Raw genomic sequence first — 10,913 nt, forward strand, 5'->3', positions numbered from 1 at the left:
AACCATTGTATATTGTTGTCCATCACCATAAAGAAACTATTGTTGCAACAAATGTCCCATATTCGTATATAAAAATAGTACAAAAAGTGTCATTGCTCCCTCCAATAGACTAATAAGGCCTGATCATTTATAACCACCAAGATGCAAGATCATGGATAGAAGTGGAGGTTTTTCATATCTTGGACTAGGAACCTTATTCACGCTCCTAAGGAACCACTCCATTGTATCTTCATGGTCGTGATTTTATGATCAGCATGAGCTCCATGCAAGACTGAGAAAGAATGGCTACAAACTAATAGCAGAGTATACCATCATTGTTATCTTCGTCTGTCCTTGCCAGGATACCATAACATCTAGAGCAACAAATGAGTATTTTGTGCTCATTATCGCATGCTATTATGCACAAATCAAGTAGAATTGTGCCAAACATGTCAAGATAAAATCAATGCAATGCATATTTGGAGGAAGAATATCATTCCTAACGTAGTGAGAAATGCTATCAGACTCAATTCTAACATTTCTTTGTTATTAATGGTGTCAATATTCAACCACTACTCAGAATAGAGTGTGAACCAGTAAAAATCTGGCAGTCTAATGCGACTATGAAAGGGTATTAAAATATCCCCGGTCATAATTGAATCTATAGCTATTCTTCTACTAATGCTTTTTAAATTTGGATGCAACTATAGTTCCAATCATACTGTGAAAACAATTACTTCCAGTATTGGTTGTATACATTTCATTTATCCTTACCAATATTTGTCAGCTATTTAGAGCAATCCCAGCATTTAAAATAAAAAATGTAGAGTCAATCCTATATCCAACGTTCTGCAACTGGTATAGAAACTTGACTATGAGCTCCCTCATCAACCTTGGGGCCGTTCAGCAGATACATGTTCATTTTTTATAAAAAGGGAGCTCTAGAAGACAAGCTTGTTGGAATGATGTGTCCCACTACCATTGCCCACAGTCTTTCTTTATTCCATATCCCGACCAGTAAAAGCAGTTTTCTTCATGGCATACTTCAGAATGTAGGGAGCAGATAGTATGCATAGTAGGAAGATGATCATTTAAGAATTAGATGAAAGATGAGCTCGTTTTGACTGATAACGTTCCAAGCCATATTCAAATACAATGCTCTACGGATGCACAAGAAATATACTAAATCCAAGGAGTCGTAGCATGACAACAGTGAACAAATGCATAGTTATCACACTGCCGAGATTACAGTCTCAACCTATAGGCTCAAGCTCATCCTTGTGCACAGACTTGCACTCATAAGTCTCATTGCTCGAGGGGTGAGATGTGGAGGAGAAAGAGTGAGAAAGGGCTTTGAGTTCATATTGAGAGGAGGGGACTCAGGAAGTGGAGTGTATGGAATGAAATAAAACTTATTTGAGACTCCTTACTTCCTAAAGACTTGAATTCAGAGGCAACGCTATATATCAACATATGTCCCAAGGCACTGTCTCCATTCCCCAAGTGGTTTGTTTAGCAGATCCTCGAGCCCCATAATACAGTAGTCAATGCCTCATTTTACTCAGCTTGCTCAAATGTTGTGTCTTGAGCTCTCCATCTTGCTCCATTCTCTTGTCCAGCTCGCTCCTCAACTGCTATATGCAATGAATAGGCAAAGCATCCAAGTTGAAGTTTGGGCGGGGAACCGGGGAACCATGTATATGTAAAGGATTGAGATGTGATGTTTCATGCCAGTTCCCCATGCCATTAAATCCTGCCACTACTAGGCTCATGGGGCATAACTGCATCAAGGGTGTCACATGGCGCCAATCCATGCTAGTCATTAAATCCTTATGGATTTGCTACCGTTACTCTACCCTTGCCTATGTTAAGCATATGTAAGGCTATTATTAGTCATTCACAAGCTTAAAATATGATTTGTAGATTACCTTGGTAAGGAGAAATATATTATTGGCACATCCATTTTTGCTACTTCTGACATGCTAGGCTAGACGTTGTTGGTTGGGCAGTTGATAACCATGACCATAGTCTCAACTATCTTATGGTCATTCCGTTTGTTGTTTTATCCACAGACAGATCAAAAGGGCAAAGTGTCCAACACCTTTCCAACAGCTTATATGCTAGGCTCACTGGTCCAAATAATTTGTAGTATGTAAAATTGCCAAAACAGTGATGCCCAACACTGTAAGAATGTCTAAACAAGTGAACACAAAGCCTTGGTAAAGCTTCTATAGTACGGGTACAATGATATTTCATTAGAGTAATATCCACACCATGATTCTTTTCTTGTGTAGGCATATTAATAATTTTTCTAAATTCTCTCTTTCTCATGGAATGAAAGAGAAACAATACATATGCATCCCCTTGACCATACCCTACAATGCATAGGGAGGAGTGTGTGGGTGTGTGTGTGCATGCGTGCGTGCGCGTTTGAGTGTGTGCATGCATGCATGCGCACGCGTGTGCACGCGTGTGTGTGTGTGTGTGTGTTGAGGGTTAACTCCACCAACCTACTAAGCCACTACTTCCATGAATAGAATATAGTTTGTAATTGAAAAACGGTTATTACTGTTTCCAAGCACTCTCTTGAATTTTATCTCTACAATGATGTATGCAGTTGCGACAGTTATCAGCAGCAAGCTGACTGAGGTTTTAGTCTATTTTTGGCTCAAGCTAAGCTAAGTTGTTCAAGAAAATAACAAGAAGAGAGACTTTTGTGTTCATCTCTCCTATACTTGTGAATGTTTGGAAATCTATCTGTAGTCTTCTTTTGAGTTATCCGCTCTTCTTTTGATTGTGCACTATTCTTTGAAATTGTATTTCTTCCAGTTAGAGTTAGTCAAGTATTTTTCATTGTGAATGAACCAGGAACACATTTGGCAATCGTACTCAACGTTCAAACTCAAAACTTGAGAAGACTGGTGCGAAAAGGTGATAGATGACAATTGGACAATATTCCAATTCAACACAGAGTGAGATGACCAATAGATAGCTTCATCATGAAAAAGAGACGAGAACGACAAACTACAGACTACAACAACTCAAGAGCAACAAAGATATGACTTTGATCCACCGCACAAAGAGTCACAAATTATCTAAAGAGCAACACGACTCAAGAAGCGGACGAGTCAATAATCAATTAAAGGAAAGATCCGACAAGGAGTCAGATAGTAGTCGGCACTATCAGCAAATGAGCAAAGACTCCAAGCCACTAAAAGAAACAAGCACGAAGCTGACAAAACTTGCTGCAACATTTCCAAAGCACTATGGACAAGCTGAAATAGGTGCGAAGGTGTTACAAAATGTGTTGAGCAACTATCTCAAGCAACAATCTGCAACCGAGTGGAATAATGTCTAACTAGACAATAGTCACCAACGATAGAGCACAAGCTCTAAGCAAGAAAAGATGCTAAGTCAAGAAGGTTGGTGACCATCAGCACCAACAAATCACTATAAAGGCCACACAACAACACTGCCATTGTCATCTCAACCGATGAAAGGCAAAGTCATTCTGGCTTCTATATAGTTCATGGAGGCACTCCTAGTGAATGTTGGAAGAAATTGAAGACCCACCATCATCGGAGGCATCTACTTCACAAGGAATAGAGCTAGAGCTGAGGACAGTCAACTAGATCAAGACCTTGACAGCATGTTCCATGATCCTAACTATATCCCAAGTGGGGAGAGTTCCTCAACAAATTCGGTTCACAACTCAAATATTCAAGAAGTTGTAGAGCTAAATTTGAGGTGTTGCCTATTTCAACACCTAGTGAGACATTCCTTAAAACCATCATGGGAACACATCTAGCGCTTTATTCATTGTAGAGCTAGAAGACAAATCAACTTCAATCCCTTGCCACCTCAGCCAAAAAAAAAGGCACTTATTCTCCAAGCTATCAAGATGCAGAACCCATTAGTCAAAGCAGCAAAGTTTGAGGGGAAGAAAGGACAAGATTCAAATTAGTCATATTAGACAGTTCGAGACCCATTGGACAACTAGCAGATTTGGAGCTCTACCTATTGAGAGTTCATGCTCAACATCATGTGATCATGTGTGCATAGCACCATCACGTGATCATATGTGCATAGCACTAACCTTATACAGTGCTATAAAGGAAAGGGGTAGATCCCCTAACCCTAACCCTAAATGGGTTTGTATATATTCTATTTTTTCAACTAAATCTAGTGTACAGTTAGTCATTTGTGGTGTGCTCTCTAGCTGTGCCCTCTCTCCTCATCTCCACTCTTCTCCTCTCCCCTTTTCATATTTTGTCATGGTATTAGAGCTCCCTTGCCTTCCGCTAAGGCATTGCGATCCTTGAGAGCGTGAGAGTGATCGAGAGACTGAGAGATTCAGATACTGAGTGTTCTTTCACTTTCATTGAGTGAAAGAGAAAATTCCGTCCATTGAGTTGAAGATTTCCGTTCACTTGTTCTGTGAGAGATGTAGTTCTTGAGAGACAGATAGTACTCTGAGAGAGAGATTTAGGGAGAGATCGTACATTTCATGAGAGTTCTATTGAAAGAGAGTCTCTATTCTTTCTGTGAGAATTGAGAGAGGACCTTTGTAGAGAGAAAGAGAAAGATTCCAACTGCTCCAACCCACTTGACCTGCAGGCAACAGCTTGACTTGCCTCCACTTCTATTAAAGAGCTTCCATCTTGGATGTCCTAGTTGACTCCTATCTATAGCGCTTTTGCAGCACATCAACGAGCAAGCGATTGCTTCTCTTACAAATTGCATACAAGGAAGATCTCTAGTCATGAGCTCCTTCTCACATGTAGCCTCTTTAACTACTAGTAGCTCTAACGACTCGAGCTCCTGCCAACGCTAACGACTTCATCGGCCAACTCTCTACTCCAGCACAGCACTCAAGTGCACACAGCAGCTTCTACACTCAGCCGTCAAATTTAGCGACCTCCGAGTCCTCTAGTGACTCCCCCGATGCTCCAAACGCCTAAGCTAGTTCTCTACAAAACCAATAGGCCATGCTCCTTCAACAACCAGCACCTTCGAAGCTCCTCCATATGGCCCACCTCATGTCAAGCGATGAAGCTCCTTCAAAGCTCTCCATACCCATTCCAAAGTTCCCGTCTAAGCCTCTGCACAACCAATCTCCACAGTTCTCTACGAGCCTCCAGGCGACTAGAGGTTGCCCATCTACAAACAACAACCAAGGATGGCTCTTACAGTTGTGCAACAACCCTGAGTGACTCTTTAGTGAGCGACGACTCTCTTGTGCCAGTGGCTACGAAAGTAAATAGCGACCTGCACCATGAGAAAAGCAACAACGTCGACCTCCAACACAACTTTTGCAATGACAGCAAAACTCTACGTAGTTGCAATGATGAGCACAGCTACCATCGAACACCAACGATCTTCAGCAAATCATCAATTTTCGTCGATAGTAACAGAGAAGACGACGGAATCTCGAACATTTCATTAGCATCTCCGAGCTTCTGTCAACCACATCATCATTTTGTCCATGCCATGTGTCATTCTATCTACCACATCAGTAGCCCTTGCCTTAGGCCATGTCATCTTATCCTCGTGCCACATGTCATCACACCTTACCTACCACATGTCACCCCTATCCTTGTGCCACATCAGCAAACCCTATCATGTTGCCACATCAGCATCTTATCTACCACGTCATCAGTGCCACATCATCAATGCCATGTCATCAGAGACACATCACTTGCCATGTCATCAGGGACACATCGCCTACCATGTCATCTACCAAATCAGCATTGCCACATCATTTGCTGACATCATCATTTATGCCACCTCAGCATAGGCCTCCACTGGCACACCTCTTGCTCAACACAGTGCCACATCATCACTACATGTGACCCACAGTGACACATCATCATTGAGTACCATTTGCACTCCTTTTCCCCCTCCACCTAGATCAAGTCGTATCTCTTGATCTAGAAGAATTTGAGGGCACTCCAAAAAAGAAAGTCGCTCATTTTTTCATGCTCTACGTGCTCATCACATCACGTGCACATTTCAACACAAGTTACACTCACATTTGAGCCTCGCCATCGACGACAAAACCACTTCCTTCATGCACATTCGCCTCTACATCGACACATTTGACCCAACACTTAAAAAGAACAAAAAAAAAGAATTATTTGCTGTTCTTTCATCGATCGATGGTTGGTATAAATCTAGATCAGAGTAGACTAGATCACCATAAAGGGGACGCTTTGAATTTCCCCAAGTTGCCAATCTAAGCCATGCCTGAAATTCCTGACTAGTACCTACTAGGAGTCAGTCCATATGCTCACATATGGTTTCACATCATTACATTACCTGAAACCTTACGTTCATCAGTTCAGTGAGCAGACTTCAGAGAGTACACAGGCATTGAGATTGTTTCAGTGGTAGATAGCATTTGATTTCACACACATGCCACCATTGTAAAGGCTATTCGGCTATCTCATGGCATCGTGCACATCATTTCAGCCTTGTAAAGCCTCTTGGCTATTCCTGGCATCATTGCCACAAGCCTTGTAATACAGATCAGATTTTATATATTGCAGTTCTATCTTCACCGACAGTTCAGAGATTTCACTTAGCACAGTCAGTGTATTTGCACTTGATTCATACAGAGATTTTCATGACTTTTGAGTTCATTTCTTGCACCATGTCTACGACTAGCAACCTCGATCTGGAGGCATCTGCTAAGTTAGACAACTCCAATTACGATACATGGAAATACCGAATGGATACCATTCTTGTACTTCCGGACAAATGGGAGTATGTCGATGGGTCTACACCTAGACCATTAGATGATCCAGCCACCAATAGCTCTACTCCACCTATTGTCACAACACCAATAGGATCTACAACTACACAAATAGTTTTTGCACTAGTAGCAGATCTTGCCATTGCTCGAGCTCAGGCAGAATGGGATAAGAAAGACAAGTACGCCTATCATTTGATCAAGTAAAATGTGCAAGATGTCATGCTAGGACAGCTCAACACAGTCAAGACATCGAAAGAAGCATGGGATATGTTTGCAACTCTCTACGAGTCCAAGAACACATCTAGGATTCTCAACCTAAGAAACTAAATCAACCAGAGTTTCCGCAATAGTAGTGAAACTAATCATGCTTATGTACTCCACATCAAAGGCTACAACAATCAACTTGTAGCAGCAAGAGAGACTATGAACCCCATAGAAATGGTTTGTCATCTTGAATGGACTAGGAGAGGGATACGAGAATCTAGTCCAGAGTATTGCCATCCAATGGCAAATTCTGACATTGGAAGAACTTCAGTCAGTCCTACTTAGTGAAGAACTCAGGACTCAAGCTATTCAAGCACAAAAAGGTCATTCTAATGATCAAGCATTCACAGCTTCAGATAGAAGCAGAGGTAGAGGCATAGGTAGATCATATCAGAGAAGTAGCAACAAAATCAAAGTCAGCATCAACATCAGCATTAGCATCATCCTCAGTAGCATCAAAATTAGCAAAGAGGAAATCATTCCAATCGAGAAAGATTTCAAGGACAAGGGAATGTTGGGATATCTCAAGGTGTATGCCTCAGGCACACCTTATGTTTCTATGTGTGAGTGCTAGAGGCACAGTTAGGTGCCCACAAGCACAGTTAGGTGGTGGAAAAGCCACATAGGATGATTGAGTGAATCTAGGAGCAGATTGAGGAGATGATTGTGGAGCTTTGAGGTCATCAGTGATGTCAGTGACCTTGTATGAGGTGCCTACTTAAGGACCTCTTTCTTCTTCATTCTATAAGCAAGTATTCTGAGTTTGTGTCCACTCTACTCTTTCTTTTCAGTATTCCAACATGGTATCAGAGCCCTTTGATCCCCCTTGAGCCCATTTCTGCCACATCATCATCTTCTTCTTCATCTTCTTCTTCTCCATTTTCCTCTTTCTTCCCAAAATCTTTGAGAGCTTGGTTCTCCATCTACAAACAGCCATTGCCCAAACCCTCTGAGCTGGAAACTCCTCTAGTATGGGCGAACTTCCACCTGCAAGCAATTGAAGAAAAAACGTCTGTGGTGGCTGCCATTCTCCAAACAGCGAATTTCTTCTGTTGCTCAATACTCCCTGCATACTCCGCCATTGCCTAAGCCCTCTTAGGAGTAGATGGGCGACCTCAAGACGAAGATTTTGAGCCATTTTTCAAGTCATTTGGTTCAGTAATGAGGGAGAAATCGTCAAAACTCAGTTTCAGACTGTAGCAACTCTCCCGGGCAAAAGTGCGCACCATTTCGTCCAACCTCTATGCTGGACCTTCTCTGGTATATGAGCTTTCTTTTGCTCCAGAAAGCCCTCTTTTCCTTGCTTTGAAGAGTGAGCTACAAGCCCTCCAAGTTCAGCTTTTTAGTTTTGACAGTTTTGGACAAGTTTTTGAAGATGATGCTACATAAAATGCTACTCTAGCATTTCTGGTTTTTTGAAGCTTTCAATAACTTCAGTACAAGTGTGGATTCAGTTTTGTTTTGACTTGCTAGACCTGGTTTTGATTGGAAAATGTTTATTTCATCCACTTCTATGAAGCATGTAAGAAGAAGCATCATTGTTTGAAAACTAGTCACTACTATTTGCTACAACAAGTGGCTATACTTTGGAAGTATTTCAGTTCTTTTTGCCTTGTAAGAGAGAAGACACTACCCAATACTTGGGTTAGAGCCTCTCATGGCTTGCTTATGCCAAATATGTGAAAAGCCAAAACATAAAGCAATGTCTTGTTATGCTACAAAGGATGAAAATGCCAACCTGACTTCCTTATTGAAGATTGCCAAAACAATGGTTGCCAAAAAGGAAGCAAATACAGAGATCTACACTCTCATGGCATTTTTATTTGACTCCAAGTACAAGAAAAAGATGAAGGTCAGACACCTAAGATATGCTTCTCTACACAACTATGGAGATGACAAGATAATTGTTCTCATGAAGGATATGACTTTCAGATCCACTTGTTCTATCATAGTACCATCTTATAAGGCACTAGACACTGCCCATGTGGTAAGACCTTGCCTTGACATGGATATTTTGCCTCCACAAGATGAGGCATCCCATGAAGATTATGCATTTTAAACTCATCTCTATGTATGCTCCAGATCACTCTTTTTATGTCAAGGTACTCAGCCTGGATAGTCCTCCAAAATGAATGAAAATAAACTATTGTGTTGTGTGTGTTTGTAAACACCTCTGGTCACCTTATGATGTAGGCCATGTGTATGTTTTGTTCCATGGTACCTCCTACAGACATTGTGTGCATGTACATGTAGGGGAGATAACCATTGGAAGGTCTGTTTGTATCCCTTTCTGTTTACCTTACACCCAAGGAAACCCTTGCTAGCATGAGAACCTAGCCATAGATTTATCCTTGACCACCATGAGATGGCATGAGAAACTATGAGACTAGATGTATCCTTGACATAGCCTGAGGCATCTCCTTGAGGGGGGGTTTGTTGGGATATCTCAAGGTGTATGCCTCAGGCACACCTTATGTTTCTATGTGTGAGTGCTAGAGGCACAGTTAGGTGCCCACAAGCACAGTTAGGTGGTGGAAAAGCCACATAGGATGATTGAGTGAATCTAGGAGCAGATTGAGGAGATGATTGTGGAGCTTTGAGGTCATCAGTGATGTCAGTGACCTTGTATGAGGTGCCTACTTAAGGACCTCTTTCTTCTTCATTCTATAAGCAAGTATTCTGAGTTTGTGTCCACTCTACTCTTTCTTTTCAGTATTCCAACAGGGAATGCATCCACCTACGTGTCAAACATTTAGTGCAACTACTGTTACAAGTTTGGACACTATGAACGAGATTGCCACAAGAAGCAGTACGACCAAGGCAGTCAATCCAGTAGCAATTAAGGGAATTTTTGAGGCAGATGAAATCATCGTGGTGGACATTCTAGTCATAGTCATTTTGCAAATGAACATGGAAATATGTTTCTGGCAAGCAAGGAAATGCATCAAACTGATATAGTGTACCTAGACTCTGATTTCAATCCCAAAGAGGATTACAGCTATCAAGTCGACCAAGTGGAACAGGATCCTTGGTACATTGACAGCGGTGCATCATCTCACATGACAAATCATCATGAATGGTTCACAGAAATGAAGCCATTAATAGGACAGAAAAATGTCATCTACACAGTAGACAATACACCGAATCCAGTTCAAGGGACAAGTGTTATCCCTATGAACGATTTTACTGGTACGAAAGGATTGGTGAAAGATATGCTTTATGTTCCGAAGCTCAGCAAGAACCTCTTGTCAGTAGGTCAAATAACGGAACACAATTATCGAGTGACCTTCGACGGTGATGAATGCACTATCATATATCAATCCAAAAGATGTCAACTAGTAGCAAAACGTGTCAAGGAAGGACACTTATACAGAATGCTAGCTACACTAGCAGATAAGCATGCCATGTCAACTCAACCGCAACAGATGCCACTATCTGCAAAATGGCACAAGAGATATGGTAATGTTAATTTCAAGTATTGGTTAGATCTCAAGAATCAGAATATGGCAATTGGGATTCTGAAGCTATAGTTTCTTGGAAAAGTTTGTGAAGCTTGCTGCTTCAGCAAACAAAAGTGAATCAACTTTGTCAGAAATACCTCTCGTGCATGAGGTATTCTTGATTTGATACATACAGATGTATGGGGTTATGCCCAGAACCGCAGCGTCAATGGTTCACTTTACTACTTGACTTTCATCGACAACTACATCAGATATTGTTGGGTCTACTTTCTGAAAGAGAAATCTAAAGTGTTTTCCAGATTTCAAGAATTCAAAGCCATGGTAGAAAACCAGACAGGAAGAAAGATCAAGGTCATGAGATTAGATAGAGGAGGTGAATACATGTCTTGCATTCATGAACTTTTGCAGAAGTCACGACATACAAAGATAATTCACATGTGCAGATACTCCTCATC

The sequence above is a fragment of the Dipteris shenzhenensis genome, chromosome 10 (genome assembly GCF_047967505.1).
Source record: "Dipteris shenzhenensis isolate YYH24624 ecotype China chromosome 10, Dip_SZ_1.0, whole genome shotgun sequence".
In the NCBI taxonomy this organism is placed as follows: Eukaryota; Viridiplantae; Streptophyta; class Polypodiopsida; order Gleicheniales; family Dipteridaceae; genus Dipteris; species Dipteris shenzhenensis.